We start from the raw sequence: 10835 nt of genomic DNA on the forward strand, positions 1-10835 counted from the left end.
GTNTGTATGTATGCGGTGTGCAGGGGGTGTATTGGGTGTGTGTGTGGTGGGTGATGTGTGTGTGGTGTGTGGTATGTGTCTGATGTGCAGTATGTGTGTGCTTGTGTGGTGTGTATGTTTGGTGGGTGGTGTGTGGGGCGTGTGTGGTATGTATGTGTGGTGTGTGGGGTGTGTATGTGTGTGTGGTATGTGATGTGTGTGTGGTGTGTGGATGTGTGTGGTATGTGTGGTGGGTGATGTGTATGGTGTGTAGGGTGTGTGATGTGTGGGATGTGGGGTGTGTGTGGCATGTGATATGGGTGTGTGGGGTGTGGGATGTGTATGTGGTGGGTGATATGTGTGTGTGGTGTGTGGGGGCTGTGTTGGGTGTGTGTGTGGGGGTGGTGTTTGTGGTGTGTGGGGTATGGTGTGTGGGTGGTTGGTGATGTGTGTGTGGTAGATGGTGTGTGTGTGTGTGTGTGGTGGGTGATGTGTGTGTGGTGGGTGGTATATGTTGTGCCTGTGTGGTGTGTGTGGTGTGTGGAGCGTGTGGTGGGTGGTGTATGTATGTAGTGTGTGGTGTGGTTTGTGTGTGGTGTGTGGTATGTGGGGTGTGGGGGTGTGTAGTGTGGTTTGTGTGTGGTGGGTGGTGTGTGTGTGTGGTGGAGGGTGTGGTTTGTGTGGTGTGTGGTATGTGGGGTGTGTGTGGTAGGTGGTGTGTGTGTGGTGTGTGTGGTATGTGTACCCATGTGTGCTCAGTAGGACCAGGAGGGGACAGGACCCCAACACAGAGCAGCGCCTGCAGCAGGCAGAGGAGCCTCCAGAGTCACTGAAGTCGGGAGAACTTTTCAGGGGTCCTCAGAAGGGCCCTCCTCACCCCGGCGGGGCCGCCCACCCAGCAGGGCCTCATCCGGCGCTGGTGGGCTTCAGGCTGGTGACAGGCTCCTGGGTCTGTCACCAGGCAGGGATGGGGATGCCTGGGGGCCAGGCATGGGATGTTCTAGGCAGCCTGTCCCCTAGAGGGTCTGTGCCTCCCACCCAGACACATCTCTGTGAGCAAGGCCGCCAGGAGGGGCCAAGGAGAGTGTGGCCAAGCGCCCAGGCAGAAACTTTGGGCCCGGCAGGCGGCCTGTGATGCTGGCACCTGTGGCTTGAGAGGGTGGTGGACGCCTTGTACCATCAGCCAAAGAGGAGGGGAAGGCGGGGGGTCCCAGGGGTGGCGCTGCCTGGAGCCCATGGTCAGCCTGAGGACCTGTGCCTGGGTCTGGGCAGGACCCTCCTCTGCCCTGACCTGGGCATGAACCCGTTCTGTTCTGCACACAGGGCATGTGTGTGATGCGCAGGGACAGGGCCCGACCTGGGCAATGCCCACTCCCTTTCCCCCTCTGACTGCCGCTCTCCACGTCTCACCCTGCCTCTCCCCACACGCCCCTCCCCACGGGGAATTGCCTGTCCCACCTATTTTCCCAGCGCCCCAGGCCCCGCAGTCATCCTGCCCACGCCAGCCTTCTAAATGGGCTAACCGTCTACACTCTGCCTTCCCTTCCCCGCCCCGGATGGCAGCACCCCCTCCACGTGGACCTGAGTCCCACTGGCTGGGATCCATCTATTGCATAGTTGTTACCACAGTCACGAAATATTCTGAAGATAATCACCCAGGGAAGGACTGTGTCACCCTCTAAAGACACATGGCTGGTGTGGGGAAGAGGAGGGGCAGACAGACACCGCAGCAGCTATCCCCAGCATGATGAGTTGGATCGGACCCCAAAAGCGGTGGGGAGCCATGGAGGGTTCAGGCAGGTTGGAGGGGCCGGTCATCCTGCATGGAGTCTCCGAGCCCAGCGTCCTGTTTGCTTTTCTCTCTTACCTTCCAGCTCTGTCCACGGAGCCCCCTGCAGCGGGGCCAGCGAGCCTCCTGGCGGATCTGAGGGTCCAGAAAGCAGCAGCCACAAAGCACTGTGGGGCCAGAGACACTGCACCTGGGGCGGTGAAGCCCCCTCTCCCTGTTAGATCCTGGGGACCCTGCGGGTCTCAGGCCATGGCCAGGACAGTTTGCAGTCAGCCAGGAAGCATGCGGCCAGCTGCCCAGCACCTCCTGCCACTTCCATCCCTGACCCTTCCCATCCCGTCCCTGCTCCAACTCCATCTTTGATGTCTGGCTGCTGTCAGGGATGCAGCCTCAGTGGTCCTGCTTCCCCTCTGCTCACACCCAGGCTGGAGAGCTTCCTCCCTTAGCCCTGGCACTGGCAGGAGGCTCAAACCACGGAAGGCCCTGTCCCACCTCAATTTTATGTTATTTCTATTTTTTGAGACAGGGTCTTGCTCTGTCACCCCAGGCTGGAGTGCAGTGGTGCAATCTCAGCTCACTGAAGCCTTGACCTTCTGGGTTCAAGCGATCCTCCTCCTCAGCACTTCCCGCCTCCTCTCCCCAACCCACCCAGCCCCCTGGCACCCCTGTGGACCACAAACCCTGAGCTGAGCTAAACGTCCACCTGTACTGCTAGAGGTACAGGGCGCCCAGCACTCCAGAGCCCCGTTCCATTTCCACGTCGCAAATCCTCGGGGCGCATTTCCTAGGAGATACAAGAAGTGCATCCACACGTGGTCCCCAAGTCCCTTTGCTCAGGGAGTGCTGACTGGTGTCAGCCTTCCAGAAATGACTTTCTAAGCGCTTCCGTCCCACACAGACCTGCTTCCTGAAGCCCAGCCTCATCTCTCTGTGCCTGTGTCATCCTTGGTTGCTCTTACACGCCGCGAGGCAGGCTCTGTCTGCAGCCGCAGCCATCAGAGGCCTGGAGGTAGCGGAAGCAGCTCTTGTGTGCACTCAAAAGCTCCTTGCGGCTTGCTCCAGCCACTCACTTATCATCACGTGTAGAGGGTGTTTGTGTGAGTGCAGTGTGTGTGTGAGTGCGTGTGAGTGCGGTGTGTGTGAGTGCGGTGTGAGTGTGGTGTGTGAGTGCGGTGTGTGTGAGGTGTGTGAGTGTGGTGTGTGTGTGAGTGTGGTGTGTGAGTGTGGTGTGTGTGTGAGTGCAGTGTGTGAGTGCGGTGTGAGTGCGTGGTGTGAGTGCGGTAGTGTGAGTGTGGTGTGTGAGTGCGGTGTGTGTGTGAGTGCGGTGAGTGCGGTGAGTGCAGTGAGTGCGGTGTGTGAGTGTGGTGTGTGAGTGTGGTGTGTGTGAGTGCGGTGTGTGAGTGCGGTGTGTGAGTGCAGTGTGTGTGTGAGTGCGGTGTGTGTGTGTGTGAGTGCGGTGTGTGAGTGTGGTGTGTGAGTGCGGTGTGTGTGAGGTGTGTGAGTGTGGTGTGTGTGTGAGTGTGGTGTGTGAGTGTGGTGTGTGTGTGAGTGCAGTGTGTGAGTGCGGTGTGAGTGCGGTGTGTGAGTGCGGTAGTGTGAGTGTGGTGTGTGAGTGCGGTGTGTGTGTGAGTGCGGTGAGTGCGGTGAGTGCAGTGAGTGCGGTGTGTGAGTGTGGTGTGTGAGTGTGGTGTGTGTGAGTGCGGTGTGTGAGTGCGGTGTGTGAGTGCAGTGTGTGTGTGAGTGCGGTGTGTGTGTGTGTGAGTGCGGTGTGTGAGTGTGGTGTGTGAGTGCGGTGTGTGTGTGAGTGCGGTGTGAGTGCGGTGTGTGAGTGTGGTGTGTGAGTGCGGTGTGTGTGAGTGCAGTGTGTGAGTGTGGTGTGTGAGTGTGGTGTGTGAGTGCGGTGTGTGTGTGAGTGCGGTGTGTAGTGTGTGAGTGCGGTGTGTGTGAGTGTGGTGTGTGTATGAGTGCAGTGTGTGTGACTGCGGTGAGTGCGGTGTGTGTGTGAGTGTGGTGTGTGAGTGCGGTGTGTGTGTGTGGTGTGTGTGAGTGCAGTGTGTGTGTGAGTGCGGTGTGTGTGTGTGCGGTGTGAGTGCGGTGTGTGAGTGCGGTGTGTGTGAGTGCGGTGTGTGTATGAGTGCGGTGTGTGTGACTGCGGTGAGTGCGGTGTGTGTGTGAGTGTGGTGAGTGCAGTGTGTGTGTGAGTGTGGTGTGTGTGTGAGTGCGGTGTGTGTGAGTGCGGTGTGTGTGCAGTGTGTGAGTGCGGTAGTGTGAGTGCGGTGTGTGAGTGCGGTGTGTGTGTGAGGTGTGTGAGTGCGGTGTGAGTGCGGTGTGTGTGTGTGGTGTGTGTGTGAGTGCAGTGTGTGTGTGGTGTGAGTGCAGTGTGAGGTGTGTGAGTGCGGTGTGTGTGTGAGTGTGGTGTGTGTGGTGTGTGTGTGGTGTGAGGTGTGTGAGTGCGGTGTGTGTGTGAGTGCGGTGTGTGTGTGTGGTGTGTGAGTGTGGTGTGTGAGTGCGGTGTGTGTGTGAGGTGTGTGAGTGCGGTGTGTGAGAGTGCGGTGTGAGTGTGGTGTGTGAGTGCGGTGTGTGTGTGAGTGCGGTGTGTGTGGTGTGTGAGTGCGGTGTGTGTGTGTGGTGTGTGTGAGTGCGGTGTGTGTGAGTGCGGTGTGTGTGTGTGGTTTGTGAGTGCGGTGTGTGTGAAGCCACACCAAACTCATTCCCAGCCTAGGGAGTGAGCCTCCTCTGGCCTGGGCTTAATAAACTCTGGTCAACGTGACCCACGCAGACAGCAAGAGGAAGGACGTCCACTTGCACAGACCCACTTGACCCAGGTGCAGGTGACTTCTTAGTCTTCCCTTCCGTGGAACGGCGACTTATGTGGCACATAGCCCTGCCCTGGCCCATGGGGACAGGCAAGCTTGGGATCCAGGAGAGCAATGACACCAGAAGGGCCAGGGCCTTTGCTGTCTTGGGGGTATGAGGCCAGAACTCCAAGTCACCAAGCAAAGAGGGCCCCAGAGTCCCCTGTGGTCCCCAAACCTGGCCAGGGTTAGAGTCACTGAGGGGCCTGTACAAATGTCAGGGCCAGCCCAGGCCTGCCACAGTGGGGGAAAGTGCCGGGAGGCAAGGCCGGGAGTCTCGTCATCAAGCTTCCTGGGGCTCTTGCTGGAGTCCCGCCTGGGGTTTTAAGGGACATTTGGCAGCAGCTGGACTCCGAAGGAGGAGGTGTTGGGGGATGACCACGCATTTGCTCTGGGAATGCTCTGGCATTGCCCCTCGTGTCCCCATGCCCATGCCAGGCGGACAGCGTGTCCACCAAGGCCCTGACCACACGGCCAGCTGTGCTCTCGGGAGTGTGCCACTCGGCTGGCTCTCCGACCCTGACAGCTCAGGCAGGCTCAGCGCCCAGTCTGTGCTTGCAGGTCGTTGCTCAGGCCGGAGCCACGGAGCTTCACCAGGCCGGAGACACCTAGACAAGAAGTGCCACCTCCAGTGCCCAGGGAGGCCAGGCAGGGGGGTATGCCACAAGGGACGACGCAGGGTGGGGACAGTGGTGAACGCACAGGCACAACTAGTGCCGCCCACCTTCGCCACGTGGGAATGTGGCCCCAGGGAACGAGACTCATCAGCGGCACTTCCTCTTTCAAAGGTAGGCCATTCTGCTAAAAGAGCTGGAGACGTGGCAGGCCAGCAGCACAGGGACGAACGAGGCCACCAGCCACTGTCAGATCACACCACACCTCCGTTCTCACCAACCTTTCCACTTACAGAGGAGGAGATGACCTCAAGACCCAGTGTATGTATGTGATCAGTTCCACGCGCCACTAACACCAGCCGCCTAGAACTCCAAGAGAGGAAAGCAAGAGCTCCCTTGTCATGCATTTGCTCAAAACTTCCATTTTTTCTCCTCAAGGAAAGTAAAAGAAACTCAGGAGGCTGAGGCAGGAGAATCGCTTGAACCCAGGAGGTGCAGGTTGCAGTGAGCCGAGAGTATGCCATTGCACTCCAGCTTGGGTGACAGAGCAAGACTCTGTCTAAAAACACACACCACACACACACACACCCCATCATCTGGTGAGATTTTTAATGTTTGTAGACACGATACATGACAACTCACAGGCAGGGTCTAAGTGCTTCCACCGCTTCCACACTTCCCTTGAAGTCACAAAGCAGGATCTACAGAAACTCTAAGCAATCACTCAGAAAAGATATACAGTAAAATAAAACTGAAAAGATATTTAGCCAAAAAGACAATAAATACATTAAAATGGAAAACGGTAAAATATTAAAATAAGAAAAGGGAGCAGAAGGGACAATCAAAACCAACGTAAGACCAGACCTCAATGTTACGGTTCACAACAGCACATATGCATCATAACCATCCCAGGACAGACCACAGTCGGCTATCAAGAGCGGCAGGACATAAGCCACCAGGAGCAGGAGGAAGGCAGAGAAGCCATGGTGAAGACATGAAGAGAGAGCCACCTTCACCCCTAACTCTGTACCTGTGGGGTCAAGCATGACATCTGAGCCTCTGTCCCTGGACTAGGGGAACAAGGAGATCTCTGGGCCTGGGAAGGCTGGGGGCAGGGGCTGTGAGGAGCTGAGGGGCCTGCAGGCCACGCTGCCCAGGCACCCCATCTGGCACCTCTAGGTGGGTTCCCTCTCACTCCCCGGTCAGGGAGCAGCATCCGACAAAACACCCTGCTGCAGGCCTCGGTCTCCCCCTCTGCTGAGCGTCAGATCCAACAAAATACCCTGCTGCAGGCCTCTATCTCCTCCTCTACTGAACATCAGGTGGGTGCTGTCTGGGGCTTCCAGATGCTCCAAGGGGAAGACATGGTGCTGGAAGGCTCTGGGCAGTGGAGGCCAGTACGGAGGGGCCATGGGCCTCCTGAAACTCACCTGGGAATGCTAGAAGGGGGCAGAGACAGCTCAGATGAAGCCCTGAGGGATTCCAATGGCATCCCAGGCCCCTCTCCCATCTATCTCCCTCCCCCATCATCACTGCCTCTGAGGCCAGGGTACCCCAGGCTCTCCAACCCCACATATGGGAGGGGGGCAGACTCAGCTTCTGTTCAGCACCAGGGCAGTTGGAGAATGAAGTGGAACCCACATGTGGCTCTGTCCCCCAGGGAGAGAAACCTGCAGATACCCTCCTGAGACTGGGGCAGGGGGAAGGGAGAGCCTGGCCCAGACAGAAGCACAAATTGGTGGCGTGGGCCTGGTGTTGAGAACAGGGTCCAACATCACAGCCCCGTTCCCGTTCGGGAGGCCAGCGTCTGGGGCCTCTGCCAGCTCTGTCCCAAACAGAATTTGTTCTCACTCTGGACAGCCCCAGGGGCCCCCTGTGCTCACGGGCAGATCCAGGGGGCAGGAGGGGGCTGTCCCATGCCAAGTGCGGTTGGATGATGAACGACGCCCCCAAAAGCTTTGTTCAGGTCCTAACCCGAGGAACCTGAGAATGGGACTTGATTTGGAAAAGGGGTCTTTGCAGATAGATGGGATTAAGTTAAGGATTCTGAGATGAGAGCCTCCTGGACAAGGGTGGACTTGAGATCCAAGGACATATTCTTAGAAGAGAAGGGGGAAAGGTGCAGAGACACAGCCACGTGAGATGGAGGCAGAGAACTGGAGCGATGCAGACACAAGCCAAGGACTGCCTGGGCCACTGGAAGCTGGGAGCGGTAGGAAGGGTTTTCTCCTGAAGCCTTCAGCAGAAGGTGGCCCTGCCGACACCTTGATTTTGAAGTCTGGGCCCAGGACTCTGAGAGAGTCCATTTCCGTTGCATGAGGCCCCCAGCATGCAGTATTCTGTCATGGCAGCCCCTGCCTCATGCGGCCTGGATCTCATGTGCGGTCCACTCCCCTCGTCTCCCGGGTGGGGTGCGGCACCTTCATGCTGCCCTCTAAGGACAAGCGCACGAGGCCAGCCTCCCCCACCAGCAGGACAGAATGCACGAGGCCTTTACCAGGACACGCCAGCGCCTGGTGTGGCCAGGACAGCAGTGCTGCTGCCCCGCTGCGGGGCTGAAAGAAGCCAGGGATGAGGGTGGGGGCGCATCTGTGGGTCCTGGAGGCTCCAGACCCCCAGGCCAACTGCACAGCCTGCAGGCAGCACTGCCTGGCCGGCCCTGCCATCTGTCTGTCCATACATCTAACCACTTTCTCTCTGGGGCCGCCCCACCCAGAGTCCCTTTCCTGCCGGAGGCCGGGGCTTTCCTGGCAGCTACTCACCACTCTCCCGGTGTTTGTTCACCGAGGTTTCCCGCCGCTGACGGTTGTTTTGACTTGCTCAGGGTTGTCATGCACCTTTGCCCTGGCTATGTAAGGAGAAGGAGCCTTTATGCAATCCGGGAAGCCCGCGTCAGGCCCAGGAGGTACGCCAGCTCTCTAGGACACTGGCCAAGGTCCCCCGCACTTGGCCGGATCCAGGCAGGGAGTGACGGACCTGCTGGCATCCTCCTGACCCCGGTTTCCAGCTCTCCCCTCCCCCTGTCCACAGCCCAGGGTCAGAGGACAGGCAGCCGCCTGGCCAAAGGGCAGGCCCCCTTGTGCCCTGGATGGTGATGGCCTCTGGGGCCAGAAAGAATGAGGTGGTGAGGGGACCATGGAAGACGGCCTGGACCTTAGTGAGGGTGATGGCTTGCTGGGCGGGTTCCCCAGGGGCAGAGGCTGGGGCAGGATTCAGGGTTACATGGCAGGTGACCCCCCTGGCCACTCCAGGAGGGGAGAGGGAAGGAGCAGGAGTCAGGACAAAGGGGCAGGTGCCCCATGGGGGTCTTGGGGGGCAGGCACCCATGGGGGATGGGGGAGGCTGCAGAGCCACCTGCAGAGTTGCCCCCGCTGGCAGGAGACACTTGGCTACTTATCCCCCACCTACCATCAGTCCCTATCAAGGGGCTCCCAGGGACCCTGGCTGCCCAGCATGTCTGACCTGGCTGGAGGGAGTCCCCAGGTGGCACGGAGCCATCATACGGGCTGGAGGGACAGAGGCTGTTACTGGCGCCCAGGCTTGGGGCGATGCCGCAGCAGCCCGGGAGAGGCAGCTGGAGGCAGAGAGAGAGAGACCGGGCTTCTCCCTGGTAGAGCCAGCCACTAGCTGAGCCTGGCTGAGAGGTGGTGAGGGGGCTGGGCCTGGCCCTGGAGCAAGCTCTATGGGGGGGTCTGGGACTCACAGACAGGCCAGCACCATGCCTCCAAGAGTCAGAGAAGTGAGGTATCAGACAGGCTGTGGCCAAGTCCCAAAGAAGAGGCGCTGTCTTGAGCCCCCAGTGTGCTCTGCAGGGCCTGGAGGCCCGGACACGTTTTGGGTGAAGGGTGGGGGTCTCAGCCTGGGCCAGGCTCCCCATCTCACCCCTAAGAGTGGCATCGGCCCAGGGTCCGGCCAGGCCCTACTGATGTGTTCTCAGGGGCCAGGACATCAGTGCAACAAGGCAGCCGCTTGGGACAGGCCCCGGCTGACTGTCCCCATCCCCAGAGCACTTTCGACTGCATCTGGGAGCCGCATCCCCTGTTTGTTCTCTGGAACCAGGAAGCCAGGGCTTTCCACTTCCTGGCCGCTGCGGAGGCCACGCTCTTTTTACTCTCCAAATAGGAAGGCTCCCGCCAAGTGAGTGTGGAGAGCTGATCTCAGTGTGGCTGAGGTTAATGGACAGGAAGTGCCGTTACCTAAATGGGCCGATAAGCTGATGAGAAGCCTGAGAAGAAAGCCTTTCTAGGCCTTGACCCAGAGAGCCGGCAGGAAAGCGGCGGGCGTCGCAGCCCCAGCAGGGAAGACCAACTCCTGAGTTCAAGCCCCAGCTCCATCTGCAGCCTGGCCTCGCCGCAGCACCCTCGGCCCCCTGCTCACCCTTCTCTGGCCTCCTCAGGGCTCCTGCACATACCTGTGGTTCTACAAGGGGCAGAAAATATCCCAGAACATCAGAACAAGAGCGTCCCCCCACCGTGTGCAAGCCCCCATTTACGTGGTGCACTCCCAGGGGCCCCTCTCGGCCTCGAAATTCCCACTGCAGACATGGTCCAGCAAGGCCGGCTGTCTGGCTTTCCGGCGGATGATCAAAATACCAAGTCAGAATGATGGGGGGCTGATGGACGTGGGCCACTGACAACCAGGTGACCGCTGAGAGCAAGGAAGAAACCACACAGATGCAAGGACCCCAAAGTGGGAAACCCCACGGCAGGGGCCGGGGGCGCCTCAATAACAGACGTCCCACGGCGTCACCTGGGTCCGGTACAGGACGGCAGCCAACAAGGCCGTGTCACCAGGAGGCTGCGTCACCGGGAGGCTGCGCAGACTGCTGAAGGGGGCAGAGGAACGTGGAATTGGTATTGGAACAAATGAAACTGCCAACGCCTGCCCTCAAAACTGGGGAGTTCCCAGTGGCTGAACTGAGGATTTCCACAACGGGGGGCACTGTTCTAAAAAGAGAAGGTTGAGCTCCTGGACCGTTCAGTTGGAATCATTCATCAAAATCTTTTCCACGGAATTCTGCCGCTGACCTGGGAAGGACGTGCACAGTGACCACACGGTGCCCCGGTGAAGTCTAAGGGACTGTTCAACGCGGCACCTACATTTGGGGAATTACAGATGTCCGAGCCTGCAGGGAGGCACCCACAACGGTCTCCCCCAAGGTAAAGACGGCTTGTCCGTCACTTATGACACACCAGGCTCCCACACAGGGATGGCCTGGAGCGTCCAGAGGAGTGTCGCTGCTCTCAGAGCTGGCCAGGTGGGCTGTGTACACGGCCACAGAAAGCAGCCTGGGGAGAGGGTGTTGCTGTGATTTCCACACCCCACTTCCTCATGTCCTGCAACCTAGCTAGAATCTACAATCAAAAGCTAGATGGCTTTGGAAGGCTGAGGGGGGTCACATAAGGCCAGGAGTCTGAGTCTAGCCTCGGCAATATAGCAAGATCCTGTCTCCAAAAAAAAAAAAAAAAAAATTAGGAAGGCATGGTGGTGTGCCCCTGTGGTCCCAGCTCCTCAGGAGGCTGAGGTGGGAGGATCACTTGAGCCCTGGAGTTCCAGGTTGCAGTGAGCCATGATCGCACCACTATAGGTCAGCCTGGG

General features: G+C 58.8%; 1 long non-coding RNA gene across 1 annotated transcript in view; it reads right to left on the reverse strand.

The window, feature by feature from the left end:
* The window catches only part of LOC108529610 (uncharacterized), a 25708-nt gene extending 17220 nt beyond the window's left edge, over positions 1-8488 (reverse strand). Inside the window, exon 1 of the long non-coding RNA XR_001885595.1 lies at positions 8000-8488. This is a non-coding gene — a long non-coding RNA (uncharacterized LOC108529610). The remainder of the gene's footprint in view (positions 1-7999) is intronic.
* Positions 8489-10835: the final 2347 nt, after the last annotated feature.

This window comes from Rhinopithecus bieti, unplaced genomic scaffold (genome assembly GCF_001698545.2).
Source record: "Rhinopithecus bieti isolate Rb0 unplaced genomic scaffold, ASM169854v2 scaffold_5889, whole genome shotgun sequence".
In the NCBI taxonomy this organism is placed as follows: domain Eukaryota; kingdom Metazoa; phylum Chordata; class Mammalia; order Primates; family Cercopithecidae; genus Rhinopithecus; species Rhinopithecus bieti.